Source organism: Micropterus salmoides, unplaced genomic scaffold, assembly GCF_014851395.1.
Source record: "Micropterus salmoides isolate LMB-PRFRI ecotype aquatic unplaced genomic scaffold, ASM1485139v1 Ms_hic_scaffold_12, whole genome shotgun sequence".
NCBI lineage: Eukaryota > Metazoa > Chordata > Actinopteri > Centrarchiformes > Centrarchidae > Micropterus > Micropterus salmoides.
Window position 1 is genome coordinate 29,351,315 of NW_024040263.1, and position 13,610 is coordinate 29,364,924.

A 13,610-nucleotide genomic window follows, 5' to 3' on the forward strand; every position below is an offset into this window, starting at 1 on the left:
ACCAAAACATACAATAATATCAAGGTTATTATTTGAGCAGACAGCAAGATACTTGAAGTCTATATGAAGTATTTACTGTATCTATTTGATTTTTATTTAAGTTAATTATAATTGTTTTCACAGACATCTGACCACTCTGGCAGTCTCTCTGTGCCTCCTTAATAAGAAAAGTACAATATATGAAAAGGTGAGTAAAAGCTCTCAAGCAAATTTAGTGGTATGTTTTTGTGATTTTCCTTCACTTTGTAGTTATACATAAAGCTCTGTGAATCCAGCCTCATCAGTGAAAATAGCTCTGCACTTATGGTCTCCTTACAATATCTGGACAAGATCCTTGGCCTCTCTCTGCACCCCTGAATCCACACATACACACACACAAGGCGACACGCACATACCCAAGGACCATAAAGGCCATCGCACAGCACATCAGGGCCCCCTTCCCTCTCTCACATACAGTGACACCATCCACCATGATTCATCTCTCTGGCAGTGAGAAATGTAAAGGCGATTATTACCAGTGAAGGGCTCAGCTCCCCAGAAGATCTACTGCTTTCCCATTTGCCTGCAAAAGAAATGGGAAAATATCATTAATGTTTACAGCTGTGTGTGTGTGTGTGTGTGTGTGTGTGTGTGTGTGTGTGTGTGTGTGTGTGTGTGTGTGTGTGTGTGTGTGTTTTCTTGTTATATGCACTAGTAAGGCCTGAAGCCTGACCAGCATAGCTAAGGAGCTTCCGGCTTGCTGATGTCTAGAAATGTGCTGATTCATGGGATTTCGTGTGCACATGTTTCTGAATGCGTGCATTTGCAGTAAGTGTGTGTGTGTGTGTGTGTGTGTGTGTGTGTGGCCATGGTTGTGTCATCATGTGTACATTTATTTTTGTACATCAATAAACCCAGAAGCCAGCTGTTGTTGAAGCCAGTACAGTATAATGTACAGTGCTTATTTGTGGTTCACTCTTCTGTGTGTGTTGGCTTCACATTTGCTATTCTGACCAAAACAGGCCATTTAAAATAACTAATTATGCTACCCTGAACACTAACTGTGCTTAGTGATAGCGTAAATGTAATATTGTTCTGTAGGTCAGCCTTAATATTTCATAATGAGTGTTAGGGATCTCTATCAAGACTGCAGTCAGTCCACCAACTTCCCCAAATAAGCATTAAGATTTTGCAGATCAGTTGCTATGATTGCAGTTTGTGCGTGCAGGTGGTACAAGAGAGGATTTGTAGAGGCTTCTCATATGTTCTCTTTCTTAAGGCTTCATCCATAATAGGATTTGCATAGATTCTTAAAGATTAAATCAGTCGTAGGTGAGACACTAAAACCGATGCAAATCACCATCGCATTGACATCTTAATGAGGGATAGTGGAATTAATTTAACCTCCCTTTATTATTAGCAACTTGAATTTTGCTGTGAAAGGGTCCTTGTCTAATATATTTGCAATAAACATATAAAAGATAAAAAAATCAATTCAATAAGATAAATAAATATGACTATGCTTATAACCATGCTAGTGGTTTTGTGAGGTTATAATGCCAATCTTAACTTGTTGATGTTTAGCAGTAATGTTTACCATTTCCACCATATTATTGCATTGGGATGCTAACATTTTTTAATTGGCACAAAACTCAAGTACAGCTGAGGCTAATAGGGATGTCAGTAATGTATTTACTAATGCAGGGATAAGCTTAAGTATTGGGAAAATGTTTACCTGATAATTAAAGGAAAAGTCAGGCTTGTTTATTTCTTCACCTTTACCTGAGGAAGACTATATGTGTTTGAAGCATTATACAGTTGTGGTCAAAAGTTTACATACACTTGTAAAAAGCAACAACAAGAACAACAACAAAAACATGCATGTCATTGCAATTTGAGTTTCCATCTCACTCTTTTTTTTCTTTGATGGAATCAGCACAAACAGTACTTAAGTCATGAATTTTGGTTCTTTCATGAATCTGTTATGGGTCTTCTAAAAATGTGACCAAATATACTGGGTTAAAAATATACATTCAGCAATGTTAATATTTGGTTAAATGTCCCTTGGCCATTTTCACCTCAATCCAGGTGTTTTTGGTAGCCATCCTTAACGTTCCGGCAAACTTCTGGTGGAATCCTGACCACTCCTTTAGACAGATGATAGGTGATCCTGTAGTGTGAGGTCTTTACAGACATAATCCTAAGGTCGCCGACTGGATCGGAGGCACCCCGAGTTTGAATTATAAATGTCATTATATTTATGATTCAAAATCGGGGTGCCTCCAATCAGAAACCAACATGTTGTGTATTTGCGCGGGCTATAAAATGTATACAGTATGAGATCATTGGTTCATCCATAGTTTTATCCTTTTTTGTTTGTTTTTTTGTGCAGATATAGCACACACAAGTGCAACTAGCCGACGGTGTGTTTGTTCACGTCTGAAGTCAGGTTTGATCATGCGAGTTTCTGTGAGATCCCAAGTCCACGGAACAGCCACTCTTCTTCTTTTTAGACATCTTTTAGTATAAACAGCAAATGTGTGTTCTTGAGTTGTGACTGAATCGTCTGGTGTGTGGGTTCCTAAGTGTAAAATATTAAAAATTGGTTAATTCTGTCGTTACGTCCGTGGCATCCCGCTTTTTTAAAAACAGAGAGGTTGCTATGTGTGTTTTATGGATGTTCACCTGCATGGATGATTTTGCAGAAAAAAATATGACTGCTTACGTTATTAAACACACATGCAAGCACATACAATCCCACCAATAGAACTAATAATACCTCCACAATCACAAGCCATGACATAACGTGTCCATATTTAATAACTTAAATGTCGTGCAGCATATTAACCTTACTTCTTTCCCCTAACCTTGTTATGCTGTTGTTTTATTGCCCCCTCAGCACCTTGACCGGCATAAGAGTAAAAAGTATGCTGTGTACATGTAATGTAAATGTAACTTGGATTCCACCTCTGACCAAAGTGGTAGACCCACCAACTAGCTGATCGACTTTGTCAATCCTTCAGCCACACTCTCAGATAAAGCAAAGGATGGATAGATATTTTTGAACATGGTATTTCAAAACAACATTTTCAAAAGAAAAGCTATTTAAAGTATTTAAGAAAAATGTGAAAATGTTTACTTGCTAAAACCATGTGTAAGTTTAAGGTGCACATAAAGCATTAGTTTTCAGTGACACACTGATCCTCCCTGAATCCCTCTGAGCTCTCTGTCATGTGGCTGTGATGTGTGTCTGACAGACCGTTAGACAGAGGCTGGCCAAAGAAAGCAGAGCTGGCCTTGGCTGTGCAGCGCAGACACACGGGTCAGACAAGGTTAGCAGAGATGATGGTGCACCTGGCTGCTGAAAGTCAAAGGTCAACCCTTTCATCTCTTTCTCTGCTTTCACAAGCCTCCAGAACTGCATAATAAAAGTTGGCTCTTATCTACCCAGTATCTGAAACTCACCTGCGCAGGTTTAACACCAAACTTTATTATGAAATCAAGACACATTCTAGCTGGAGTTTATTTATAAAGCACAATTTAATACAAATGCAGATCAAAGTGTATTAGAGGGAAATAAAACCACAAAGAAAAGGAGACAAAACACAGGATGCACCAGAAACAAATACTTTTTTTTACATGAACAACAATGCTTACAGTACTTTATGAAAAAAAATACTGAATAGAAAATATTGTTTTTACTGTAAAATAACTCAACTTCAACTTAAGTCAAAATAAAATGTACATACAGCCGTTTATAGTCTAAATCTCTGTAAAAAGGATGCTCTGAAATAATTTGAGTCTTTAAAATTGCTTTGTTGGAGAAAATATGAGACATACTGTATCAGACAGTTTAACAATATTGGTGCAAGATGCTCTGTGCTCGATGCTAGATGCTCTCATCAGTTTTGGAGAAAGCTCTGAGAAAATGAAGGGGATTGGTACCTTGAGACCTGAAATATCTGCTGGGTTTATAAACTAAGGGCATGTCTGATGTGTGGTGTGGAGCCAAGCTTTAAGAGCTTTGGACATAAGAAGGAGGATTTTCTATTCAATTTTGAATACTGAAAAGTGTCCAGCACAGGTTTCTATTCATATTCATATCAGACATTGTAAGTTTTCATTGACAGTGTGGGATTGATACAGTTAATTAAAAGATTATGAAAGTTCAAATCAGCATCCATAATGTCTTAATGATTAATTCAATAATTGTCATAATGGCCACAACAAAATGTATTAGCAGTTGATAAAAAAAAAAGTTGGATGTAAGCATAAGTATGGTGACTGATGTAACAAAAGGTTAGCACATACTGCATAAATTAGTGCCGGGAAGTTTGAGTGTTATGTTGTGTCGGGTCTTGACATCTTAATATATTAAGCTTTAGAGTTTTACCAACCATAACAAGGTACAGGTTGAAGATGATGCTATTTAGAGTGATTTTAGTTTTAAGGGGCAACTTGGTGTTTTACTATCACTTGTTTACTCTGAGTTTCTGTTTTATTTCAGAGGTTACCTGTAGCTACATTAATAATTTCCACTTCCTTTATCATTCAAAGAAGTAGAGGCTTTCCTTTTTGAAGAAAGGTACAATATCGCTTGACGTACAGCTCATGGTTTGTCTGACAGCATTGCAAGTAGGACTGGAGCAAAAAAAAACAAGACTAATGACCTGTGCCAGATGCCACAAAGCATTAATTTTCTTTTGGCTGCAGTCCTTTAACAGGACTAAAAAAAACTCTTCTTAGTAACTAACATTTATGTATGTGTGTTAAGACATAATCCGTATATATTTATATAAATTAAAATGTTCCCTGATTATAATTAGAGCAGCATCCCCGCAATACCCCCTCATGTATCCTCTTGTCTTATTTCTAATTAGAAAAGATGCATAATAGCCTATTAGAGTAACACTCCCCAACTCTAATTACCTGAGTCATAAGCCATCAAAAGCCCTACTGTGTACTTTTAAAAGAGGGTGTAACCAAAATGCATCCTTTGTCTTTTATCAACAATAAGCTTTTAATAGCAAGACAATGTGACAGTTTGACTTATGGGTTTCTTTCGAGGTGCCAGTCAGGTTTCTCTCCTGACACGTAAGATATTTTGTTTTTTACGCAGAATAATACACTGCTCAAAAAATAAAGGGAACACTTAAACAACACAATGTAACTCCAAGTCAATCACACTCCTGTTAAATCAAACTGTCCACTTAGGAAGCAACACTGATTGACTATCAATTTCACATGCTGTTGTGCAAATGGAATAGACAACAGGTGGAAATTATAGGCAAATAGCAAGACACCCCCGCTAAAGGAGTGGTTCTGCAGGTGGTGACCACAGACCACTTCTCAGTTCCTATGCTTCCTGGCTGATGTTTTGGTCACTTTTGAATGAAATTTCACTCTAGTGGTAGCATGAGACGGAGTCTACAACCCACACAAGTGGCTCAGGTAGTGCAGCTCATCCAGGATGGCACATCAATGCGAGCTGTGGTAAGAAGGTTTGCTGTGTCTGTCAGCGTAGTGTCCAGAGCATGGAGGCGCTACCAGGAGACAGGCCAGTACATCAGGTGACGTGGAGGAGGCCGTAGGAGGGCAACAACCCAGCAGCAGGACCGCTACCTCCGCCTTTGTGCAAGGAGGAGCAGGAGGAGCACTGCCAGAGCCCTGCAAAATGACCTCCAGCAGGCCACAAATGTGCATGTGTCTGCTCAAACAGTCAGAAACAGACTCCATGAGGGTGGTATGAGGGCCCGACGTCCACAGGTGGGGGTTGTGCTTACAGCCCAACACTGTGCAGGACGTTTGGCATTTGCCAGAGAACACCCAGATTGGCAAATTCGCCACTGGCGCCCTGTGCTCTTCACAGATGAAAGCAGGTTCACACTGAGCACATGTGACAGACGTGACAGAGTCTGGAGACGCCGTGGAGAACGTTCTGCTGCCTGCAACATCCTCCAGCATGACCAGTTTGGCGGTGGGTCAGTAATGGTGTGGGCTGGCATTTCTTTGGGGGGCCGCACAGCCCTCCATGTGCTCACCAGAGGTAGCCTGACTGCCATTAGGTACCGAGATGAGATCCTAAGACCCCTTGTGAGACCATATGCTGGTGCGGTTGGCCCTGGGTTCCTCCTAATGCAAGACAATGCTAGACCTCATGTGGCTGGAGTGTGTCAGCTGTTCCTGCAAGAGGAAGGCATTGATGCTATGGACCGGCCCGCCCGTTCCCCAGACCTGAATCCAACTGAGCACATCTGGGACATCATGTCTCGCTCCATCCACCAACGCCACGTTGCACCACAGACTGTCAAGGAGCTGGCGGATGCTTTAGTCCAGGTCTGGGAGTAGATCCCTCAGGAGACCATCCGCCACCTCATCAGGAGCATGCCCAGGCGTTGTAGGGAGGTCATACAGGTACGGTGGAGGCCACACACACTACTGAGCCTCATTTTGACTTGTTTTAAGGACATTACATCAAAGTTGGATCGGCCTGTAGTGTGGTTTTCCACAGATTTTGAGTGACTCCAAATTGATAAATTTGATTTCCATTGATAGTTTTTGTGTGATTTTGTTGTCAGCACATTCAACTATGTAAAGAAAGGAGTATTTAATGAGATTATTTAATTCATGCAGATCTAGGATGTGTTATTTTAGTGTTCCCTTTATTTTTTTGAGCAGTGCATGTTTTACTCACCAATAATAATAATAATAATCTTTATTTGTAGGGCAAAAACAAGTTACAAAGTGCTTTAACAAGTGTAAAGACAATAATACCAAAAAGACAATAATACAAAAACAATACAAGATAAAAGCATGAAAACATTGAAAAGACTAAAATACACATTTAAGATAACTATAAAATTATAAAATAGAATAAAATAAAAGGGATAAAATAAAGTCAAATAAGATCGGGAAAGGCTCTCCTATAAAAGTATGTTTTAAGAAGGGACTTAAAAGAGTTCACTGACTCAGCCGACCTGATTTCCTCGGGCAGGCTGTTCCAGAGCCTCGGGGGGACCTCTGTCCCTTTAGTTTTCAGTCGAGACTCTCAGGTACGTGCTGGTGCGTATGGGACTAAAAGGTCAGAAATATAACAAGGCGAGAGGCCATGAAGAGCTTTAAAAGTGATCAATAGAATTTTAAAGTCACTTCTAAAACATACTGGGAGCCTGTGTAATGAAGCTAAAATAGGAGTAATGTGGTCATATTTCTTTGTTCTGGTTAAAAGCCTGGCAGCTGAGTTCTGGACAGTCTGGAGTCGATCAGTAGATTTTTGGGTTAAACAGGTGAAAAGGCTGTTGCAATAATCCAGGCGTGATGAGATGAAGGCGTGTAAAATGGTCTCGGTGTCCTTAAAAGTTAACATAGATCGAATTTTTGCTATATTTCTAAGTTGATAAAAACATGATTGAACAAGCTTTGTGGTGTGCTGCTCGAAATTTAAATTACTATCAAACCAAACACCAAGGTTCTTTGCCACAGGCTTAATGTGATTTACTAGGGAACCAGCAGATGGCAGTATTTGATTTGCCATCTGCTGGGACCCGATGACCAGGATTTCTGTTTTGTCTGAGTTCAGCTGGAGGAAATTATTTGACATCCATTTTTTAACTTCACAAAGGCAGTTGTTAAGTGAACTCAGCATTCCAGGGTCTGTGGATCTGACGGGCAAGTAAAGACACTAAATGTCATAAAGGGTACATATACAATGTTATGCACCCTCAGGTTAAATACAACCAGTGAACAATAATAAAAACCACAACTCAATATGAAATGCAACAGAGGCAACGTGTATTAACAAAAGCGTATCACAAAAGGGTTCAGTTCATTTCAATTCAACAAAGCAGTTCAGTTCAGTTGTCCTCAGCAACAAAGAAAAAACTGCCCATCAAATAACAAAAGATGCTCCATTCCTCAAAAACAAATGTTCATCCAACATAAAAAACACACACTGCTCAAAAAATAGGTTTTGCAGCACTTAAGACCTGCCTGACTGTTAATGTGTTCTGGACCGGTTTGATGGCGATGGTTTTGGTATTTTGGGTGGCTGGTTGTTTGGAGATTATGGCTGAGTTGCGGATGGAGAAAGTGCCGACGTACAGGAACGTTGCAGTATGTGAATGCGGAAGGGATTAACGGCCTTACTATCACTGTTTCAACTTTACTGAACATGCTGCTCTGACGCTCCTTTACTTCCCTTAGCTCTCCTCTTTAGTCAACTGCCCCGTCCCCGACACACACACCAAACTTTTCAGTACTTCCCGCGCTTTCATAATCCAGTCATACACATTCATACACTAAGCCTAAGTGCTCAAACAGAAACTGACATTCACACACATTCATACACTAGCGTAACAGCCGCCAGGGGCAATTCGGGGTTCACTATCTTGCCCAAGGACACTTCGACCGCCGACCTTCCGATTAACGGCCAACCCGCTCTACCTCCTGAGCCACAGCCGCCCCCAATTACATTCACGAGTACAGCGTTTTCATAACCAATAGAAATAAAACTACCAAAGTAACCCAAATTGTAATAAACCAGACTTTTCCTTTAAGGCCTTCTCTGTCACTGTCACCACAAACGACCACAAATGGCATAGATTGGATTTCTCAACAACATACAATTTAACTTCTCTCGGAGCTGATTAATAAGTAATGAGAAGACAGAAGAAGAAATCGGAATGGGTGACTTTTTAAAACTTTTCAGTGTCAATCTGATGCAGCAACAAATGGCTTAAAGGCATTAAAATGATCATACCAAATGAAGTTAATTTTGGTAAGAGGAAGCAGTGGATTCACATTCGCATCAGAAATAGTCAGTATATCAAATAACAGAATTTAAACTCATCTCTATACCCTATTCCCTATGCAGGGAAAATTCATAGCCAATAAATTCTGAAAGTTGCTACAGAGTCCTTTACTCGTGTACAGTGACTATATATTTAATACATTCAAACCGCATTATCACCTTACTGATAAATGAAAGGTTTTTTAAACTAGTAACTAGACACACAACAAACTGCTAACTACACACCTAACTAATAACTACTAGGCATACAAATGAATGAATAAATGCAACCATGAATAACTAAATGAATGCATAAAGGCAGCCAAAAATAGGCTTAATGCAGCCATTAATAAATGCACTGAATGCAGCATGAACGATTTATATATAGATGATTAAATAAACGAAGCCAGGAATATGGCAGCACACAAAAGTTATAAATGAGCAAGCATGATCTCTTAGCCAAATACATTAATAAGTGGAAACCAGGAGACAAGGAACCTTTAGGGGTTAGCCTAAAGATGGAAATTTAAGGCACCGGTCAGCAGCTCAGAGGCTATTGGGAACAAGTGAAATACTTTAGGGCTCCTTATCATGATTAGGCCTATAGTCAAAAGAGATCCTACTCCTGATCTAGCACTAAATTACTTTTAGTCCTTTGTAGCATCCACCACAATATCACAGGAAAAGTACAGTATTTTGTTTCACCTGCATTATAGGAGAATTTGCTCTGGATTGGGGAGGAGGAGCAGTGCTGTTTCCAGAGCTCATGAGATGTTCCTTAATGAAAGTCACATTATCCCAGGTGTGGTTTTTGGAACAGTATGCCTGTCTAAAACAATCCACTTCTCTTATTATACGATTGTTTTTGCAGAGGAAGAGCATTCTGTCAGATCAGATGCAGATCTGCTGCATTGTCATTATTCTGTGACAACAGGAAGTGTTTGGGGAAACCACTACAAAACAGCATTTCACCTCATTACTTATTAATCAGCTTTGAGAGAAGTTAAATTGTATGTTGTTGAGAAATCCAATCTATGCCATTTGTGGTGACAGTGACAGAGAAGGCCTTAAAGGAAAATTCTGGTTTATTACAACTTGGGTTACTTTGGTAGTTTTGGTTATTATTTCTATTGGTTATGAAAACACTGTACTCGTGAAAGTAATTGCTGAGATCTTGGTGGTGGCGATATCACAACTAGGAAGGTCAATGGGTCAAGAAACAAGCAGGCATGTTGGGGCTGAGAGCCCAAGCCAACCATCCACCCCTGCCCAGCACCCTACTTAGGGGAAAGCTAGATGACTGATCTTAGTAAGAGGATCGGATACTAACTGGACATGAGAGACTGTGGCATCTTCTGTGTAACTGGGACATTGCTCACCCACCAGGATCCTCCTTCCATCCTTTTCTTTTTCATTATGTGTGGATGGAGCAGAGGAGTCCGTCTGTTTATTGCAACAAACAGGAATTATTCTTTGGTCCTGTGCCCAGATCTACCTACTGAGTTGCATGGCAATACATGGAAAGCTACTAAGAAACCATCAGCTCTAAACAAAAGAGGAGAAACAAGCCCTGCTACCTCATGTTGTGCTATTCTCTCAGGACAGGCAGACAGGTTGCTGTGTGTGTTTTATGGATGCTCACCTGCAGAGATGATCTTGCAGAAAAAAATATGGCTGCTTAAGTCATTAAACACGCATGCAAGCACATGCAATCTCAGAACTAGTAACACCTCTCCACAAACACAAGCCTTGACATAATGTGTCCATATATAATAACTAAAATGTCCTGCACTATATTAACCCACCTTCTTTCCCCTAACCCTGTTATGCTGTTGTTTTATTGCCCCCTCAGCACCTTGGCCGGCACTGTGGCCTTCTGTAACATGATAACAGCTCTCATCTCATTCTCCGTCTGGCTCTCTCATTTTAAAATTTCTTTCTCACGCAATTCCTGATTCTATTTTCCCTTTACTGCTCTCTGCTGTCGCTCAGTGTCACTCTCCTGCAGTTAACTTGCTGATGCTGATTGCCTCTGTAATGTACTGAAAATGTCCTGGGTGACTATTCAGAGCAAATTGCTTTGTGTTGTGTTGCTGTAGGGCCCAGACTAACTGGACTGGGGAGGCAGGCTGAGGCCTCCACAGTTTGGGGAAATAATGACGGAGTTTGCTAATGGGCCTTGCTGTTAGGCTTCGGTGTTTGCTGTTCTAGCGCAGAAATAGCTGTGGCATGATAGTATAGTGTGTTCAGTACTTTGTTGATGAAGCCCCTTGGTGTAAACTCACCTTTAAGTTAATATACATCTACTACACTATCAGAAGTGGATGCGTTCCTAGTAATGGATCTGGGCCCGTATTTAAGCATCTCAACGTAGGAAATCACTCCTACCTGTCAAAAAGTTCTCTGGGTGACACATTTATGGTCCTCCTTTTAGGAATAGGAGTAAAAGCATCTTATCAACTTGCTTAACTTAGGAAATTGCTACCACCTCTGCTGATATGAGAGGAGTTGCCAGGAGATGGTCTTAAGGCAAATCAGGTAAAATATTTATGTAGTGTCACAGCCTGACTCCTGGACCGCAACAAAATCAGAGACACATGGGTAAACTAAATATCAAAGTAAAATTTATTTACAACAAAATAAGCAAAGACAACCAAAACCAATGAGTGGGAGGAATCTGTAAAGTCAGTAGTGTAGGGAGTGGATAGATGAAAATGTGCTGCATGGGAAACCAAACACCACAACGCAAGATGTGAGATAAGGAGGTTCACCCAAAGACTGGCTCCTACTCTGGTTTATATGCATGGGCACCTGGAGACAGAGAGCATATCAGCAACAGTGTGCACCCTGCAAAGGGGCTTTCACAGTAGGGTGTTGTGTCCTTTTATTGTTTTATTAGGCATTTTTTTGAGCCATGTGAGTAGCTTTGTTTACTGTATAAAGTATACACTATATAAGTGGTATCTATGGTGTTTTTTAAAATATCATCTTATAATTATTTTTGGCATTAGCCATACCAACATGTACCCTGTTTCTGCTTGAATGACTGAATCCAAACGGGTGTGGGCTGGGTTACTACTAGGATGAGAGACCTCCAGTGGAAACTAAGTTTCTGGAAGTGGTGTTGGTGGGGTAGTCTTCCCTCTGGGCCTTATAAATTTCCAATGTCCCAGTGCAGTGACAGGGACGCTGTGCTGTAGGAGACTCTGCACTTCGGATGAGACGTCAAACCAAGGTCCTACTTTGGTCATTAAAGATGCCTTTGCGCTTATCGCAGATAACAGGGGGTTCGCTGGTGTCCTGCCATCATTTGGTCCACAAAAAATGATAAATCGTTGCATTTTAGTTCTGGTCCGATTCCTGTTCACGCTGACTTTTTTACAATGAACCAAGAGGGGAAAAGATGAAGTTATGCAGCCTGACAGGCAACTTGTTTATTGCACAGTTTTGGTGATCGTCATCCTGCATCATCAGCGCATTAGCAGGACCCACATGGAGAAATCAATTTCCTGTTACTGACAGAAGTTTATGCAAAGCTTTAATGCTTTTCATGTGTTTTTTTATGTTCTTTGGTGTCACAAAGAGCTCACAGAGAAATAATCGATTAGAGGCATTATTAGTATTATTAGACTGCAAATGAAGTGCATAATGACATACAAACAGGACAAAGAGTCTTAAGCAGTAATGATTCGGGGCTTATTACCGAGGGATCGCTGTCACAAACTTTTTAATGGACTTTTTTCTTTCTAATGAACCAAATGACAAAGCACACAGAGTACAAGCACAGCATTTTTAACAGCTTTTGATCTATTAATCAGGGGAAATGCATACATGTTGACATGCATAAGTGGTTTCCAAATGATTTGCATAAAGATATACATTGTTTATATTTTTTTATTTATTTACACATTTTATGATCAGCAAATGAATTTATTAGGTGCTTTATTGCTTATTGAAATTATGCTAAAAGCACATATCTGCTATAGTAAAACCCTGTGGTTGTTTCGTTTGCTTTCACATCACAGGTGAACCACACCAGAATCTTTCAGGTTGTCGCTTGCAGGTTATATGTGAAAGATGACTACCTCTCTTTCCACCTCAAGCTGTGGTGAGCGCACTGGCGCAAAATGGCTGCCATGCATAACCCAGGTGGGTCCTTCACATTGATGGTGGTTGAGTTGCGTTTCCCCCCCTTCACTCAGAAGCACTTTGGGTATCTAAGATAAAGTGATATATAAATGTCATCATTTTTTTTTTGTTTGTTTTGCATAAATAAGCTTGGTGGGAAACCCAAGTTATTTATCTATACAAACAAAAACTAAACATAATAAAGTGGGGATATTTTCCCCTCTTCAAATTTTACCACTGTCTATTTCAAACCACAATTGACAGAGAACTACAATACGTCATCATTATTTCTACTTCTACTTGCTGCTTTGATTGTTGCAAAACAGCAAAGTCACACACTGTCCTCGGAGGGGTCCTTCTCTTTGTTGAAAGTTAGTGTAGGAAGCTTCAAAAAATAAAGTCCTTCTCTGAAGTAGGAGTGTTTTTAGTCAGCGTGATTCCCCGGAGTGACTCTGAGATAAATACAGACCCGGGCTGGACTTGCATATATCTGATGTTTTTAGTTATTTGAGCTGAGAGCAACTGCTGAATGCTAAATAACTAATTTTCAAGTAACCATCAGTGACTTAAGCTTTAAAGCTTTGCAGTACTATTGACACAGTAAAATTGGTTTGTATTGTATTTATTACATTAAAGCAGAGGTTCTCAACGTGGGGTCCTTGAGGGGGGTCCAGGGTGTCCCCAGCAAAAGGGAAATAATTTCGTTTTACTATAA

The 13,610-nt window shown here is 40.1% G+C and overlaps 1 protein-coding gene across 6 annotated transcripts in view; it reads left to right on the top strand.

The window, feature by feature from the left end:
- LOC119899738 (endonuclease V-like) overlaps positions 1-13,610 on the top strand; it is a 95,557-nt gene that overhangs the window by 61,430 nt on the left and 20,517 nt on the right. For 2 of the 6 annotated variants that reach the window (XR_005443903.1, XR_005443902.1), the window contains 2 exons: positions 124-187; positions 12,793-12,916. The exons of 3 other annotated variants lie outside the window; for them this stretch is intronic. The gene's annotated coding sequence lies outside the window, so the exon portion shown is untranslated. The remainder of the gene's footprint in view (positions 1-123; positions 188-12,792; positions 12,917-13,610) is intronic. One more of the 6 variants, XR_005443901.1, reaches the window with a different exon arrangement.